Genomic DNA, 19,106 nt, shown 5'->3' with positions numbered 1-19,106 from the left:
TCTGATCCTATTATGTTTTCATGAATATATGTGTGTTCTTGATCCTATCTTGCAAGTTATACCACCTATTGTGTGTTATGATCCGCATACCGCATGGTGACAATAATTGGGATTCTTTCCGGTGATTATCGTAGTTTGAGGAGTTCATGTATTCGTTAAGTGCTAATGCTTTGTTCCGGTTATCTATTAAAAGGAGGACTTAATATCCCTTAGTTTCCTTATGGACCCTGCTGCCATGGGAGGGTAGGACAAAAGATGGCATGCAAGTTCTTTTCCATAAGCACGTATGACTATATACAGAATACATGCCTACATTACATTGATGAATTGGAGCTAGTTCCGTGTCTCTCTAGGTTATTGATACATCCATTTTGCATCATGCTTTTATATCGATATTTATTGCATTATGGGCTGTTATCACACGCTATGTCACAATACTTATGGTTATTCTCTCTTATTTTACAAGGTTTACATGAAGAGGGAGAATGCCGGCAGCTGGGATTCTGGGCAGGTGTCGGTTCAATATCCGACGTATCTCGTAGTAGGGGTCCTAAGCTAGGCATCTTGGAGCGATGGTAACATGGACACGGGGTTTTACCCAACTTCGGGCTCTCTTGATGAGATAATACCCTACATGCTGTTTCATATGGGTGTAGTACAGAGTACATGTATTTACCACGAGATTGTAGTAATGAATGAGATTGTCTATTGACTAGCCTGGCCTCGGTTTATATAAGACACCGGAGGCCTAGGATTTAGGAGAGTCCTTGTCTTGGGCACCAAGTCTTGTGGAGTATTCCTTGTATGCGGCAGGGGTTGCCCGAACTGGCCCATGAGTATACGTCCATGGTGGTCCTCGGCCCAATCCAACTGATCGGGAGACGACGTGGTGAGTACCCCCTAGTCCAGGACACCGTCAGTAGCCCCCCGAACCGCTCTTCAAGTTGGAGACGCTCCTCGATTCTTCCGAACTGTTCTTCACCTTTGGTCGTTGGTCTTGAAAACTGGTTCAACAAATCTTCTTGTCTTTGATCTTGAGGATCGCCGAGGAGACTCCGAAGAGTTTACACGTCGGGTATCCGAGGAGCCCCTTTAAGTTTACGGCCTTTATCAATGCCTTGTTATTTTTATGCCATACCTCGGGTTTGAAGTTGTTCCCGAGCGGCAACGTCCTCTTGCGTCCGAGCTCCAACGCATGACTGCATTCGAGGTATCTTTAGCAGCCGAGCACCAACACCGGACCGCTTCCGAGCTCCAACGCCGGAATGTATCCGAGATCCAATGCCGGGCTATGTCCAAGCTCCAATGCCGGACTATGTCCAAGCTCTAACTCCGGACTATGTCCAAGATCCAACGCCGGACTGTATCCGAGCTCCAACGACGGACTATGTCCAAGCTCCAACGCCGGACTATATTCGAGGTGTCATAGATCACCTTGGTTCAAAAAAGTTGAAGGAGTTCAGCCGAGCTTAATGTCAGAAATGCCCTCTATGGAGCCAGCCACTGGCATCCGAGCTTTATGCTGGACTGCTTCCCGGGTGCCTATTGTAGTCGAGCACCAACACCAGACTGTATCCGAGGTGGTGCACCACCTCAGCCATGGGCTGATTTTTATGAATTTAATTCCGAATTATGCAATGTAATCTCTGCCGAGATGTATAGCCAGTAGCCCTCAAGGTGCTTGTTGGCCTAATATCCGGGATGCACCTGAAGGAAAAAAATCAATCCGCTGACCCTAGTAGCCCCTAAGACTCAGGTCGATTCATAAAATTAGCCTGAGGATCAATTCCCAGCTTGGCAGCATACTTAGGAATAGAAACGCGGTGTGCAAAGTCCTCGAGACTCAGGTTGGGTGCGGCCTGACCAACCTGAGGATAATAATCTCCTTGAAAACTATATTGCGCTTTAATTTTTCTGCATTGGATTGTCAATGCAGTAGCCCCCGAGACACTGGTCGGGTGGAAACACCAGATCAGGGGATCGATGTGCCCTTTTAATATTTGTAAATAATAACGCCGAAGCCTAGTAGCCTCCGAGCCTTAATGCGGGCATGGGAGGCCGAATTAAGGATCGATGTCCATAGTAAAATCACAAATTATGTGTAATGACTCTATGTATCCAAGTACTTTACATCATTAATGCTTGGATCCGCATTGTACAAAACTTTGTTGACCGACCATCGGCTTTAACCTCCTCAGCAAGCAGCTGAGGAGTGTTTGTCCTACTTTATAAAGCCTTTATGAGGGCAAAGATTTACGGCAAACAAGGCAATCCGGCCATACGGTTTTATAAACAAAGGTATGTGGAGAGATATGTTATATTACTTTATAATGTAAGAAACATCTTCCAAAGAAAATAATCCCGCTATCAGTTTCTTTCTTTGGGTTGTCATGCTAAGCATGATCATGAAACCTCAGCTCCGATCAATGTGGGAGGAAAATACTGAGGATTTAGTTCGGGGAAAGCTTCCAAACTCTATGGTCTAAATGAACCCAAATTTTTACCTCCGTCGCGACCATTTATAATCTGAAAGTGGCCCATCGTCGGCTTCTACCCCCTTGTACATGCTACGCAGGGTGTTTCCGCAATAACAAAATAACCCTTAGCTGACGTCTCGGTGCCCGAAGGCGGTTGTGTTAGGGAAACGAGGCAGTCAGATATGCGGGCTTTATAACTTTCACTTAGTCGTAGGGGCTTAAAGTTGGGAGGCCACCAAGTAGCCCCCCGATTAGTGTTCGACGACAGCCGAGGTCAAGCCGTAAACACTTCGGCCAATGTTATGAAGGGCCCGTCATTTAATACAGTCATCGGACCACTGACCAGTTTACGCTTTATTGTGACAGTCAGTTTTCGGCTTTCTCCACTGAGGTGCTTAACCATGCGAGCTGGAAGCACAATCGCAGTGGTTCTCCCTTTGCACACCTAGCCGAACAAAGCGGAATGTAGGAGGCAAGCACAGGAGCCGGGCAACCCAACTATTGACCGAAGACACAATTCAAAACTGATGCATATATAGCAATATCCGAGAATTTTTGCCGAATCTCTAAAGGTGTCCGGCGTTGGACTGCGAGACTTATGCAGAAAACACACAAATGGTTGAAAAGTGCCATAGGATTGGAAAACCAAAAGCGTCAGTAAAAACTCGATGTCCGAACTAGATCAATTGTTCAGTGCCAATCAGAAAATTGGTCTTAGAAATAAAGAATTGTGCTTCTGTCGTGCTTTAACATCACACATCCTATCTCAAGACTTCAAGCGGGTCAGCCTACGGCTTCAACCTCCTATCCCGAAGGCGGAGTACTTCTCATTAGGCCAGTTTAGCAAACTTTAGCGGCTTTGAGAGAGAAATTAGGCTCCCTGGCTATTGACCACACACTCGCGTCGAAAAAAGGAGTGATAGAAAAAAGACTTTTCAACGACTAAGAAGAAGAACACTTATTATAAAACAGCTCACATAAATCTAAGAGCCCCCAAGTGACTTGGGTAAAAGAATTTTATGTATAATGATTGTATGTACCGAAGTACTTATATCATATCTTTGTTCACCCGAACTTTAAACGTGTCTTAACCGACCATCGGCTTCTCCCTCTTCGGCCAAGGGATGAAAAGTTTTATGTACTCCACCTGTCGAGAATATCAACGGTATTTCCGATAACCAGGCAATTAGGCCATAAGGCTGTAACAGACAAAGCACACTCAGGGAACTTATGCTATATTACTAACGAAGTGTAAGAAGCATCTTCGAAGAAAATAGTACCCCCACCGATACCTTTCTTCGGTTTCTCATTGCTGCTATGAGACTTGTGCAATAGATTTTTTGTACTCATGAGTTTCGTTGTGTGCCGACCATAATTGAAAACAATAAGAGCGCTAGCTTTCGGCTTCACCCAGTCTGAGGTCAGAGCTCGGAGGACCCGGCCGTGACAATCGCAGAGGTGCTCCCTTTACTCCCTAGCCGAACAATCGGGAACGTAGGGGAAAACATAGGAGCAAGGCAACCCAGCTTGTAAATCGCTTATGTTAACATGGTGCATATTGTGGCGTAATACACGAACAAGGAATGAAGCCGTACAAGTGTAATCATTTGTAAGAGGAAAGGCTTCATAAAGGAAGCCCCCAAGTGAACTGGGTATTTGAATTTGTGTGTCACAAACAAGGTTTCCAAAAGGAAGTTTTTCACAAGCAACTTTTTTGCCAGAAAGGTATAATGCTTGGTCGAACTGAACAAAATTTAAAACTGGGAGTTTTTTGAGCATGAAAGCCACTTAGATGGTTAATGTGTTCGGCATTGATGACGCGGTCTGAGCTTGGTGCGGGACAAGGTCTCAGCCCCCAAGCCCGATGTGGCCGAGCAAAGAGCTCGGCACTCCAAAGTGGCGACATAGTACGGCCAATGTGGCGAGGTGGAACCCCAGTCCGACCGAGGCGATGGAGCAGGCCGGCGGTATGACGCAAAAGTCCCTGGTGTGGTTTAATGAAGTAATGATGAAGCCCCGGTCCAGCCGAGGTGACAGCGCTACCCAACCTCGGTCATTTATCTGTGCACAGAAAATAGTGCAAGCCGGAGATAATAGTAATAATAATAAAAAATCGTTGCATAATTAATAATTTATGCAAAGTGAGTAATAAAAGAAATATGGCCCGTGTGCCGAACACTCGATGAGGTAGAGTTCTCTCAACGATGCCGAAGTCCCAGAGGCTACCGATCATGTCGGTATGGCAATTCGACCAACAATGTGATCACGCGCGCCGATTTACGCCGATTGGGACGACGACTTCGACCTGCCGAAGTGACCGTGTGATGTAGTCGAAGTCGATGACCTATATTTTATAGGGCAGATCCGGTTGTAGATGCGGCGTTTGTCAGACTGCGGACAAAAAGTCCAGATACTCTAACAAAACATCAGTGCAAAGTTAGTTTCCACTGTTTAATCAGACCTCAAAGGCCATGGTGCTGAGACCAGCATGTATGCGGCCGAAAACACCACTGATGGATGGTAGTGACCATATGTGCTGAATTAATTATTAAAAGGAAGGAAAAATCATAAAGAGAAAAAGGAAAGAACTCCCCTTTAATGGGGCTGCCGTTCGTGCAGGGCGTGCTCGGGTTTACGCGGTATCGGACGTGCTAGGTTTGTGTACTCCTTGGGACCCAGCACTGCATGTGACACACGAAGCCAGCGCAAAACGCGCTTGGCGTTGTGGCATGACGATGTTGACCAAGATCAGCCAGTCTGGCAGCGGCGAGAGGCCGGACATGCCACCGTTATGTACAAACGGTGGTAGAGTATCTCTGTAACAATAATGCAGTACAAACCAACCGAAAGATATTTTGCATTGTAAACTGTTAGCTAGGAAAAATAAAACCTGGCATTACCCTGATCAGTTGCGGCGACGACTATAATAGACCGCAGCAAATAAGGGAAACCGATCTGTACTCAAATAATTCCAATTATCACAAGGAATTGAAGATTGCACGTGTGATCTAGTATACATGTAGTAGTACTAGTTGGACTAGTAGTCATCAATATCCGTGGAGACCGGCTGCAAAACTGGCAATCAATTGTACTGCTCCTTTTAGTAAGTAAATGACACCATTAGTGGATGAGCATCGGCCGCGTAAGTGTCAGAATAAAATAAGGAAAACGGAATTAAAGAAAGAAGGGAGAGAATCTCCCTGGATGGCCATCGGGGCTGAACTCTTGTCCGCCGCAACGTGCGCCACGTGAGGAGTACTCGGGCGTGGTTTCCTCGGCTGGGGCACCGTTTGATGGATTTATTTTACTGCGTTGATCTTCTGCAATCCGTTGCGTGCGCGCCCATGTGACTCAACTACGATGCGGATCTGATGTAGTGCCAGACGCCGGATACTTTTCTGGTCTCAATTTAACTGCAAATAGAGCAGTACGAAACAACGACCATAATTTTGCAAAAAAACAAGGTAGTTCATGCGAACAGATTTAACTAAAAAAATATCACCTAATTATCCCATCGATCCACGAGGATCGCCCAACAGGCTCTCAATGAAAGCACCAATGCCGGTTCAATATCCGGCGTATCTCGTAGTAGGGGTCCTAAGCTAGGCGTCTTGGAGCGACGGTAACATGGACACGGAGTTTTACCCAGCTTCGGGCTGTCTTGATGAGATAATACCCTACATGCTGCTTTTGATTGTATTCATATGGGTGTAGTACATAGTACATGTATCTACCACGAGATTGTAGTAATGAATGAGATTGTCTATTGACTAGCCTGGCCTCAGTTTATATAAGACACCGGAGGCTAGGGTTTAGGAGAGTCCTTGTCTTGGGCGCCAAGTCTTGTGGAGTTTTCCTTGTATGCGATAGGGGTTATCCGAACTGGCCCATGAGTATACGACCATGGGGGTCCTCGGCCCAATCCAACTGATCGGGAGACGACATGGTGAGTACCCCCTTCTCGAGGACACCGTTAGCTGGAAAAGGAGCAAATATTAGAGACCTATTCTGCACAACTCCAAAAGTCCTGAAACTCCACGAAAGTCATTTTGGAAATTAATAAAAAATACTGAGCAGAAAAAATACCTGAGGGGGGCCACCCACCATCCACGAGGGTGGGGGGCGCGCCCCCTGCCTCGTGGGCCACCTGGCAGCCCTCCGGTGCCCATCTTCTGCTATATGAAGTCTTTCAACCTAGAAAAAATCATAAGCAAGTTTTCGGGACGAAACTCCGCCGCCACGAGGCGGAACCTTGGCGGAACCAATCTAGGGTTCCAGCGGAGCTATTTTGCCGGAGAAACTTCCCTCCGGGAGGGGGAAATCATCACCATTGATCCTCTCATCGGGAGGGGGTCAATCTCCATCAACATCTTCACCAACACCATCTCCTCTCAAACCCTAGTTCATCTCTTGTATCCAATCTTTGTATCAAAACCTCAGATTGGTACTTGTGGATTGCTAGTAGTGTTGATTTCTCCTTGTAGTTGATGCTAGTTGGTTTATTTGGTGGAAGATCAGCTGTTCAGATCCTTAATGCATATTAATACCCCTCTGATTATGGACATGAATATGCTTTGTGAGTAGTTACGTTTGTTCCCGAGGACATGGGAGAAGTCTCGCTATTAGTAGTCATGTGAATTTGGTATTCGTTCGATATTTTGATGAGATGTATGTTGTCTCTCCTCTAGTGATGTTATGTGAACGTTGACTACATGACACTTCACCATTATTTGGGCGTGGAGGAAGGCATTGGGAAGTAATAAGTAGATGATGGGTTGCTAGAGTGACAGAAGCTTAAACCCTAGTTTATGCATTGCTTCGTAAGGGGCTGATTTGGATCCACATGTTTCATGCTATGGTTAGGTTTACCTTAATACTTCTTTTGTAGTTGAGGATGCTTGCAATAGGGGTTAATCATAAGTGGGATGCTTGTCCAAGAAAGGGCAGTACCCAAGCACCGATCCACCCACATATCAAATTATCAAAGTAACTAACGCGAATCATATGAACGTGATGAAAACTAGCTTGACGATAATTCCCATGTGTCCTCGAAAGCGCTTTTCTCTATATAAGAATTTGTCCAGGCTTGTCCTTTGCTACAAAAATGATTGGGCCACCTTGTTGCACCTTATTTACTTTCATTGCTTGTTACTCGTTACAAATTATCTTATCACAAAACTATCTCTTACCTACCATTTCAGTGCTTGCAGAGAATACCTTATTGAAAACTGCTTGTCATTTCCTTCTGCTCCTCGTTGAGTTTTACACTCTTACTTATCGAAAGGACTACGATAGATCCCCTACACTTGTGGGTCATCAAGACTATTTTCTGGCGCCGTTGCGGGGGAGTGAAGCGCCTTTGGTAAGTGAAACTTGGTAAGGAAACATTTATATAGTGTGCTGAAATTTACGGTCACTTGTTACTATAGAACATAATCCTTTGAGGGGCTTGTTCGGGGTATCTTCACCCCTACAAGTAGAGAGAAGAGTTGCTCCTCAACCTACTGAATCTACTGAAAATGTTTGCTTTGAAATTCCTTCGGGTATGGTAGAGGAACTGCTAGCTAATCCCTTTGCAGGAGATGGAACATTGCATCCCGATTTACACCTAATCTATGTGGATGAAGTTTGTGGATTATTTAAGCTTGCAGGTATGCCCGATGATGTTATCAAGAAGAAGGTCAACCCTTTATCTTTGAAGGTAGATGCATTGACATGGTATAGGCTATGTGATGATATGGGATCATGGGACTACGAACGATTGAAATTGGAATTTCACCAGAAGTTTTATCCTATGCATCTTCTTCATCGTGATCGTACTAATATATATAATTTTTGGCCTCACGAAGGAGAAAGAATCGCTCAAGATTGGGGGAGGCTTAAGTCAATGTTATATTCATGCCCCAGTCATGAGCTCTCAAGAGAAATGAGTATTCAAAAAATTTATGCTCGGCTTTCTCTCAACAATCGCTCCATGCTCGATACTTCTTGTGTTGGGTCTTTTATGATGAAGACTATTGAATTCAAATGGGATTTATTGGAAAGAATTAAACGCAAATCTGAAGATTGGGATTCCGAGGAAGGTAAAGAGTCAGGTATAACACCTTAGTTTGATTGTGTTAAATCTTTTATGGATACCGATGCTTTTCGTGGATTTAGCACTAAATATGGACTTGACTCTGAGATAGTAGCTTCTTTCTGTGAATCATTTGCTACTCACGTTGACCTCCCTAAGGAGAAGTTGTTTAAATATAATCCTCCCACTGAAGTAAAGGTAGTTGCACCTATTACAGTTGAAGAAAATACTATCACTTATAATGATCCTATTGTCCCTGCTACTTATATTGAGAAACCACCTTTCTCTGTTAGGATAAAGGATCATGCTAAAGCTTCAACTGTGGTTCGTAAGAGTAATACTAGAACATATACACCACTTGAGCAAATTAAAGTCGAACCTAGTATTGCTATGGTTAAAGATCTCTTGGCCGATGAAATTGATGGGCATGTTATTTATTTCTGTGATGCGGCTGCTAGAATTGCTAGACCCGATGCTAAGAAACATAGACCTATTGTAGGCATGCCTGTTATTTCTGTTAAAATAGGAGATCATTGTTATCATGGCTTATGTGATATGGGTGCTAGTGCTAGTGCAATACCTCATTCCTTATACATAGAAATTATGCAAGATATTGCACCTGGTGAGATAGAAGAAATAGATGTTATAATTAAGCTTGCCAATAGAGATACTATTTCACCAATTGGGTTTGTGTGAGATGTTGAAGTCTTGTGTGGGAAAGTTAAATATCCTGTTGATTTTCTTGTTCTTGGTTCCCCACAAGATGACTTTTGTCCCATTATATTTGGTAGACCCTTCTTGAACACTGTTAATGCTAAGATAGATTGCAAAAAGGATGTTGTTACTATTGGGTTGGGAGATATGTCTCATGAGTTTAATTTTGCTAAATTTCTTAGACAACCCCATGATAAAGAATTGCCTAGTAAGGATGAAATTATTGGTCTTGCTTCTATTGTCGTGCCTCCTAATGATCCTTTAGAACAATATTTGCTAGACCATGAAAATGATATGTTTATGAATGAAAGAAGGGAGATAGATGAAGTATTCTTTAAAGAGGGACCTATTTTGAAACAGAACTTGCATGTTGAAATCCTAGGGGATCCCCCTCCACCCAAGGGTGATCCCGTGTTTGAGCTTAAACCATTACCTGATACTCTTAAATATGCTTATCTTGATTAAAAGAAGATATATCATGTTATTATTAGTGCTAACCTTTCAGAGCAGGAAGAGGAAAGATTATTGAAAACTCTTAAGAAGCACCATGCTGCTATTGGATATACTCTTGATGGTCTTAAGGGCATTAGTCCCACTCTATGCCAACACAAAAAAAAATTGGAAGAAGACGCCAAACCAGTTATTGATCACCAACGACGGTTAAATCCTAAGATGAAAGAAGTGTTAAGAAAGGAAATACTAAAGCTCCTGGAGGCAGGTATAATTTATCCCATTGCTGATAGTCAGTGGGTAAGTCCTGTCCATTGTGTCCCTAAGAAGGGAGGTATTACTGTCATTCCTAATGATAAAGATGAATTGATCCCACAAAGAATTATTATAGGTTATAGGTTGGTAATTGATTTCCACAAATTAAATAAAGCTACTAAAAAAGATCATTACCCTTTACCTTTTATTGATCAAATGCTAGAAAGACTATCCAAACATATAGATTTTGCTTTATAGATGGTTGCTCTGGTTTCTCTCAAATACATGTGTCAGCAGAGGATCAAGAAAAGACCACTTTTACTTGCCCTTTCGGTACTTTTGCTTATAGACGTATGCCTTTTGGTTTATTTAATGCACCTGCTACCTTTCAAAGATGCATGATGGCTATATTCTCTGACTTTTGTGAAAAGATTTGTGAGGTATTCATGGATGATTTCTCCGTTTATGGATCCTATTTTGATGATTGTTTGAGCAACCTTGAACGAGTTTTGCAGAGATGCGAAGACACTAGTCTTGTTTTGAATTGGGAGAAGTGCCACTTTATGGTTAATGAAGGCATTGTGTTGGGGCATAAAATTTCTGAAAGAGGTATTGAAGTTGATAAAGCTAAAGTTGATGCCATTGAAAAGATGCCATGTCCCAAGGACATTATGTTGGAAATATGCCCTAGAGGCAATAATAAAATGGTTATTATTATATTTCCTTGTTCATGATAATTGTCTATTGTTCATGCTATAATTGTATTAACTGGAAACCGTAATACATGTGTGAATACATAGACCACAACATGTCCCTAGTGAGCCTCTAGTTGACTAGCTCGTTGATCAATAGATGGTTATGGTTTCCTGACCATGGACATTGGATGTCATTGATAACGGGATTACATCATTAAGAGAATGATGTGATGTACAAGACCCAATCCTAAGCATAGAACAAGATCGTGTAGTTCGTTTGCTAAGAGCTTTTCTAATGTCAAGTATCTTTTCCTTAGACCATGAGATTGTGCAACTCCCGCATACCGTAGGAATGCTTTGGGTGTACCAAACGTCACAACGTAACTGGGTGGCTATAAAGGTGCACTACAGGTATCTCCAAAAGTGTCTGCTGGGTTGGCACGAATTGAGACTGGGATTTGCCACTCCATATGATGGAGAGGTATCTCTGGGCCCACTCGGTAATGCATCATCATAATGAGCTCAGTGTGACTAAGAGTTAGTCACGGGATCATGTGTCACGGAACGAGTAAAGAGACTTGCCGGTAACGAGATTGAACAAGGTATAGGGATACCGATAGGGCTGGAAAAAAGCTCGAAGCTCGCAAGCTAAACGAGTAGCTCATGACTCGACTCGAATTGACTCGAACTCGAACAATAACGAGTCAAGCCAAGCTTTAGTTTAAGATCATTTACCGGCCGAGTTAAACGAGCCGATCTCACGAGTTCTCGTGTAACTCTTTAGGCTCGGTAAAAAATCAGTGTTTTTTAGGGGTTGTAAATAACAACCACTAACCACCTAACGTCCCAGCACAAGGCCGAGTTGCTCAATGCCCGGCCTCCTAGGAGACTCTCAAGTACATGCCCATATATGTACATGTTAAGTTCCCAATTAATTTTTTTGTCATATTTATAAGGTTTTATCTTCATATCTTTAACGAGCTTAACAAGCTAAACGAGACAGCTCGCGAGTTATACGAGTCGAGCCTATGTTGGATTTGAGCTTGTTATAATAACGAGTCGAGTCGAGCTAGCTCGTTAATGAAACGAGCTTTAGCGTGTCGAGTCGAGCTGGCTCGACTCGGCTCGAATTCCACCCCTAGATACCGACGACCGAATCTCGGGCAAGTAACATACCGATAGACAAAGGGAATTGAATACGGGATTGATTGAATCCCCGACGTTGTGGTTCATTCGATGAGATCATCATGGAACATGTGGGAGCCAATATGGGTATCCAGATCCCGCTATTGGTTATTGGCCAGAGAGGTGTATCGGTCATGTCTGCATGGTTCCCAAACCCGTAGGGTCTACACACTTAAGGTTCGGTGACGCTAGAGTTGTTATGGGAAATAGTATGTGGTTACCGAAGGTTGTTCGGAGTCCCGGATGAGATCCCGGACGTGACGAGGAACTCCGAAATGGTCCGGAGGTGAAGATCGATATATTGGACGAAGGGTATTGGAGTCCGAAATTGTTCCGGGGTACCGGGTGACGACCAACGTGTCCGAAAGGGGTTTTGGAGGCCCCGACAAGCGTTGGGGGGCCTTATGGGCCAAGGGGAGGGGGCACATCAGCCCACTAAGGGGCTGAGAGCCCCGCCCACCCCATCTCACGTAACTTGGAGAGGTGTGGGCGCCTCCCCTAGGGCAGCCACCCCTCCCAGCTTGGGGGGCAAGTTTCCTAGGGGTGGGGGCGCCCAAACCCATCTAGGGTTTCCCCTGTGGTCGCCGCCCCTCCCCTAGGGAAACCCTAGGTTGCCTCCTCCTCCCCCCTTCCTCCTATATATAGTGAGGGAGAGAGAGGGCAGCCACACCCCTTCCCTGGCGCAGCCACTCCCTCCTCCAACACCTCCTCCTCCTCCGTAGTGCTTGGTGAAGCCCTGCAGGAAAACCGCAAGCTCCACCACCATGCCGTCATGCTATCGGAGCTCTCCGTCAACTTCTCCTCTCCCCTTGCTGGATCAAGCAGGAGGAGACGTCCCCGGGCTGTACTTGTGTTGAACATGGAGGCGCCGTCCGTTCAGCGCTAGATCGGATCTTCCATGATTTGAATCGCCGAGAGTACGAATCCATCAACCGCGTTCTTGTAACGCTTCCGCTTAGCGATCTTCAAGGGTATGAAGATGCACTCCCTTTCTCTCTCTCGTTGCTAGCATCTCCTAGATTGATCTTAGTGACACGTAGGAAAATTTTGAATTATTTCTACGTTCTCCAAAAGTGGCATCATGAGCTAGGTCTATGCGTAGATTCTATGCACGAGTAGAACACAAGTAGTTGTGGGCGTTGGTTTGTTCAATATGCTTACCGCTACTAGTCTTATCTTGATTTGGTGGCATTGTGGGATGAAGCAGCCCGGACCGACCTTACACGTACGCTTACGTGAGACAGGTTCCACCGAATGACATGCACTTGTTGCATAAGGTGGCTAGCGGGTGTCTGTCTCTCCCACTTTAGTCGGATCGGATTCGATGAAAAGGGTCCTTATGAAGGGTAAATAGCAATTGGCATATCACCGTTGTGGCTTTTGCGTAGGTAAGAAACATTCTTGCTAGAAACCCATAGTAGCCACGTAAAACATGCAACAACAATTAGAGGACGTCTAACTTGTTTTTGCAGGGTATGCTATGTGATGTGATATGGCCAAAAGAATGTGATGAATGATATATGTGATGTATGAGATTGATCATGTTCTTCTAATAGGAATCACGACTTGCATGTCGATGAGTATGACAACCGGCAGGAGCCATAGGAGTTGTCTTAATTTATTGTATGACCTGCTTGTCATTGAAAATGCATGTAATTACTTTACTTTATTGCTAACTGTTAGCCATAGTAGTAGAAGTAATAGTTGGCAAGACAACTTCATGAAGACACGATGATGGAGATCATGGTGTCATGCGGGTGACGAAGGTGATCATGCCGCGCCTCAAATATGGAGATCAAAGGCGCAAGATGATATTGGTCATATCATGTCACTTTATGATTTGCATGTGATGTTTGTCATGTTTACATCTTATTTGCTTAGAATGACGGTAGCATAAATAAGATGATCCCTCACTAAAATTTCAAGAAAGTGTTCCCCTAACTATTCGCCATTGCGAAAGTTCGTTTTTTTGAAGCAACACGTGATGATCGGGTGTGATAGATCCTAACATTCGCATACAACGGGTGTAAGCCAGATTTACACATGCAAAACACTTAGGTTGATGATACGTCTCCAATGTATCTATAATTTTTTATTGTTCCATGCTATTATATTGCCCGTTTTGGATGTTTATGGGCTTTATTTTACACATTTATATCATTTTTCGAACTAACCTACTAACCGGAGGCCCAGCCCGTATTGCTGTTTTTTTGCCTATTTCAGTATTTCGAAGAAAAGGAATATCAAACGGAGTCCAGACGGAATGAAACCTTCGGGAGCGTGATTTTTGGAACGAATGTGATCCAGAGGACTTGGAGTGCAAGCCAAGAAGCAGCCGAGGCGGCACGAGGGTGGAGGGCGCGCCCACCCCTACAGGGCGCGCCCCCTATCTCGTAGGCCCCTCGGGCGGCCACCGACCTACTTCTTCCTCCTATATATACCCACGTACCCTGAAAACATCTAGGAAGCCAACGAAATACAATTTCCACCGCCGTAACCTTCTGTATCCGCGAGATCCCATCTTGGAGCCTTCGCCGACGCTCCACCGGAGGGGGAATCAACCATGGAGGGCTTCTACATCAACACCATAGCCCCTCCGATGAGTTGTGAGTAGTTTACCACAGACCTTCGGGTCCATAGTTATTAGCTAGATGGCTTCGTTTCTCTTTTTGGATCTCAATACCATGTTCTCCCCCTCTCTTGTGGAGATCTATTCGATGTAACTTGGTGTGTTTGTCGAGATCCGATGAATTGTGGGTTTATGATCAAGTTTATCTATGAGAAATATTTGAATCTCCTCTGAATTCTTTTATGTATGATTGAGTTATCTTTGCAAGTCTCTTCGAATTATCAATTTGGTTTGGCCTACTAGATTGATCTTTCTTGCAAGGGGAGAAGTGCTTAGCTTTGGGTTCTATCTTGCGGTGTCCTTACCCAGTGACAATAAGGGTTGCAAGGCATGTATTGTATTGTTGCCATCGAGGATAAAAAGGTGGGGTTTATATCATATTGCATGAGTTTATCCCTCTCCATCATGTCATCTTTCTTAATGCGTTACTCTTTTCTTATGAACTTAATACTCTAGATGCATGCTGGATAGCGGTCGATGTGTGGAGTAATAGTAGTATATGCAGGCATGAGTCGTTCTACTTGTCACGGACGTGATGCCTATATACATGATCATGCCTAGATAATCTCATAATTATTCGCTTTTCTATCAATTGCTCGATAGTAATTTGTTCACCCACCGTAATACTTATGCTATCTTGAGAGAAGCCACTAGTGAAACCTATGGCCACCGGGTCTATCTTTTATCATCTAAGCTTTCAATCTACTTTTATTTGCATATTTAATTTTCCAATCTATATTACAAAATACCAAAAATATATTTATCTTATCATACTATCTCTATCAGATCTCACTTTCACAAGTGGCCGTGAAGGGATTGACAACCCCTTTATTGCGTTGGTTGTGAGTTCTTTGTTTGTTTGTGTAGGTGCGTGGGAATTTTGAGGAGCCTCCTACTGGATTGATACCTTGGTTCTCAAAAACTGAGGGAAATACTTACACTACTATTGTTGCATCACCCTTTCCTCTTCAAGGAAAACCAACGCAAACTCAAGACGTAGCAATTGACTTGACGAGCCTAGCATGTACAGACATGGCCTTGGAACACAAGAGACCGAAAGGTCAAACATGAGTCATATAGTAGATACGATCAACATGAAGATGTTCACCGATGATGGCTAGTCCGTCTCACGTGATGATCGGACACGGCCTAGTTGACTCAGATCATGTAATACTTCGATGACTAGAGGGATGTCTATCTGAGTAGGAGTTCATTAAATAATTGATTAGATGAACTTAATTATCATGAACATAGTCAAAAGTCTTGGCAAATTATGTCGTGGCTTGCGCTTTAGTTCTACTGTTTAAGATATGTTCCTAGAGAAAATTTAGTTGAAAGTTGATAGTAGCAATTATGCGGAATCGGTCCATAAACTGAGGATTGTCCTCATTGCTGCGCAGAAGGCTTATGTCCTTAATGCACCGCTCGGTGTGCTGAACCTCGAGCATCGTCTGTGGATGTTGCGAACATCTGACATACACGTTTTGATGAGTATGTGATAGTTTAGTGCGTAATGTTAAACGGTTTAGAATTGAGGCGCCAAAGACGTTTTTGAAACGTCACAGAACATATGAGGTGTTCCAAGGACTGAAATTGGGATTTCAGGCTCGTGCCCATGTCAAGAGGCATGAGACCTCCAAGAAGTTTCTTAGACTGCAAACTAAGGGAGAAAAGCTCAATCATTGAGCATATGCTCAAATTGTCTGATTACTACAATCGCTTGAATCGAGTGGGAGTTAATCTTCCACATGAGATAGTGATGGTTCTCCAAAGTCACTGCCACAAAGCTACTAGAGCTTCGTGATGAACTATAACATATCAGGGATAGATATGATGATCCTTGAGCTATTCGCGATGTTTGACACCACTAAAGTAGAAATCAAGTAGGAGCATCAATGGTTGATGGTTAGTAAAACCGCTAGTTTCAAGAAGGGCAAGGGAAAGAAGAGATACTCCATAAAACGGCAAATCAGTTACTGCCCTAGTGAAGAAACCCAATGTTGAACGCTGATAACCCACAAGTGTAGAGGATCGCAACAACTTTCGAGGGTGAAGTACAACCCAAATTTATTGATTCGACACAAGGGGAGCCAAAGAATATTCTTGAGTATTAGCAGTTGAGTTGTCAATTCAACCACACTTGGATAACTTAGTATCTGCAACAAGGTATTTAGTAGCAAAGGTGGTATGATAATAATGGTAACAGTAGCAAAAGTAAAGATAAATGTTTTTGGGTTTTTGTGGTAGTTGTAACAGTAGCAACAGAAAAGTAATTAAGCAAAGAACAATATATGAAAAGCTCGCAGGCAATGGATCAGTGATGGATAATTATGCCGGATGTGATTCCTCATGTAATAGCTATAACATAGGGTGACACAGAACTAGCTCCAATTCATCAATGTAATGTAGGCATGTATTCCGTAAATAGTCATACGTGCTTACGGAAAAGAACTTGCATGCCATCTTTTGTCCTACCCTCCCGTGGCAGTGGGGTCCTAGCGGAAACTAAGGGATATTAAGGCCTCCTTTTAATAGAGAACCGGACCAAAGCATTAACACATAGTGAATACATGAACTCCTGAAACTACGGTCATACCGAGAAGTATCCCGATTATTGTCACTTCGGGGTTGTCGGATCATAACACATAATAGGTGACTATAGACTTGCAAGATAGGATCAAGAACACACATATATTCATGAAAACATAATAGGTTCAGATCTGAAATCATGGCACTCGGGCCCTAGTGACAAGCATTAAGCATAGCAAAGTCATAGCAACATCAATCTCAGAACATAGTGGATACTAGGGATCAAACCCTAACAAAACTAACTTGATTACATGGTAAATCTCATCCAACCCATCACCGTCCAGCAAGCCTACGATGGAATTACTCATGCACGGCGGTGACCATCATGAAATTGGTGATGGAGGATGGTTGATGATGACGACGGCGACGAATCCCCCTCTCCGGAGCCCCGAACGAACCCAGATCAGCCCTCCCGAGAGAGATTAGGGCTTGGCGGCGGCTCCGTGTCGTAAAACGCGATGAAACTTTTTCTTTGATTTTTTTCACCGTGAGACGGAATATATGGAGTTGGAGTTGAGGTCGGTGGAGGCCCAGGGGGACCACGAGATAGGGGGGCGCGCCCTACAGGGGGGGCGCCCCCCTGTCTCGTGGACAGGGTGTGGGCCCTCTAGTGTATTTCTTTCGCCCAGAAATTCTTATTAATTCCAAAAAGTGCCTCCGTGGATTTTCAGGACATTCCGAGAACTTTTCTTTTCTACACATAAAACAACATCATGACAGTTCTGCTGAAAACAGCGTCAGTCCGGGTTAGTTTCATTCAAATCATGCAAGTTAGAGTCTAAAACAAGGGCAAAAGTGTTTGGAAAAGTAGATACATTGGAGACGCATCAACTCCCCTAAGCTTAAACCTTTGCTTGTTCTCAAGCAATTCAGTTGATAAACTGAAAGTGATAAAGAAAAACTTTTACAAACTCTGTTTGCTCTTGTTGTTGTAAACATGAAAAGCCAGCATTCAAGTTTCAGCAAATATTATGAATTAGCCATACTCACAATAACACTTAGGTCTCACAATTACTCATATCAATAGCATAATCAGCTATCAAGCCATAATAATAAAACTCGGATAACAACACTTTCTCAAAACAATCATAACATGATATAACAAAATGGTATCTCGCTAGCCCTTTCTGAGACCGCAAAACATAAATGCAGAGCACCTTTAAAGATCAAGGACTGACTAAACATTGTAATTCATGGTAAAAGAGATCCAGTCAAGTCTTACCCAATATAAACCAATAGTAATGAATGCAAATGACAGTGTGCTCTCCAGCGGGTGCTTTTTAATAAGAAGGGTGATGACTCAACATAAAAGTAAATAGATAGGCCCTTTGCATAGGGAAGCAGGGATTTGTAGAGGTGCCAGAGATCGATTTTAAAATAGAGATTGAATAACATTTTGAGCAGCACACTTTCACTATCAACGCAACAACTATGAGATGGCTGTATCTTCCATACTACATGCATTATAGGCAGTTCCCAAACAGAATGGTGAAGGTTTATACTCCCCCAACCACCAACAAGCATCAATCCATGGCTTGCCTAAAACAACGAGTGCCCTGGGGGAGTTTTGTTTAATTATTTTGATTTGCTTTGATCTTTTTGGATCATGGGACTGGGCATCCCGGTTACCGGCCCTTTCTTGTGAATGAGGAGCGGAGTCCACTCCTCGTAAGAATAACCCACCTAGCATGGAAGATATAGGCATCCCTAGTTGTAACATGAGCTGCTCGAGCATACAAAACAGAATTTCATTTGAAGATTTGGAGTTTGGCACATACAAATTTACTTGGAACGGTAGGTAAATACCGCATATAGGAAGGTATAGTGGACTCATATGGAACAACTTTGGGGTTCAAGGAGTTTGGATGCACAAGCAGTATTCCTGCTTAGTAGAGGTGAAAGGCTAGCAAAAGACTGGGAAGCGACCAACTGAGAGAGCAACAACAGTCATGAACATGCATTAAAATTAATTCACACCGAATACGAGCATGAGTAGGATATAATCCACCATGAACATAAATATCGTTAAGGCTATG

The sequence above is a fragment of the Triticum dicoccoides genome, chromosome 4B (assembly GCF_002162155.2).
Source record: "Triticum dicoccoides isolate Atlit2015 ecotype Zavitan chromosome 4B, WEW_v2.0, whole genome shotgun sequence".
In the NCBI taxonomy this organism is placed as follows: Eukaryota; Viridiplantae; Streptophyta; class Magnoliopsida; order Poales; family Poaceae; genus Triticum; species Triticum dicoccoides.
This window is presented reverse-complemented; position numbering follows the sequence as displayed.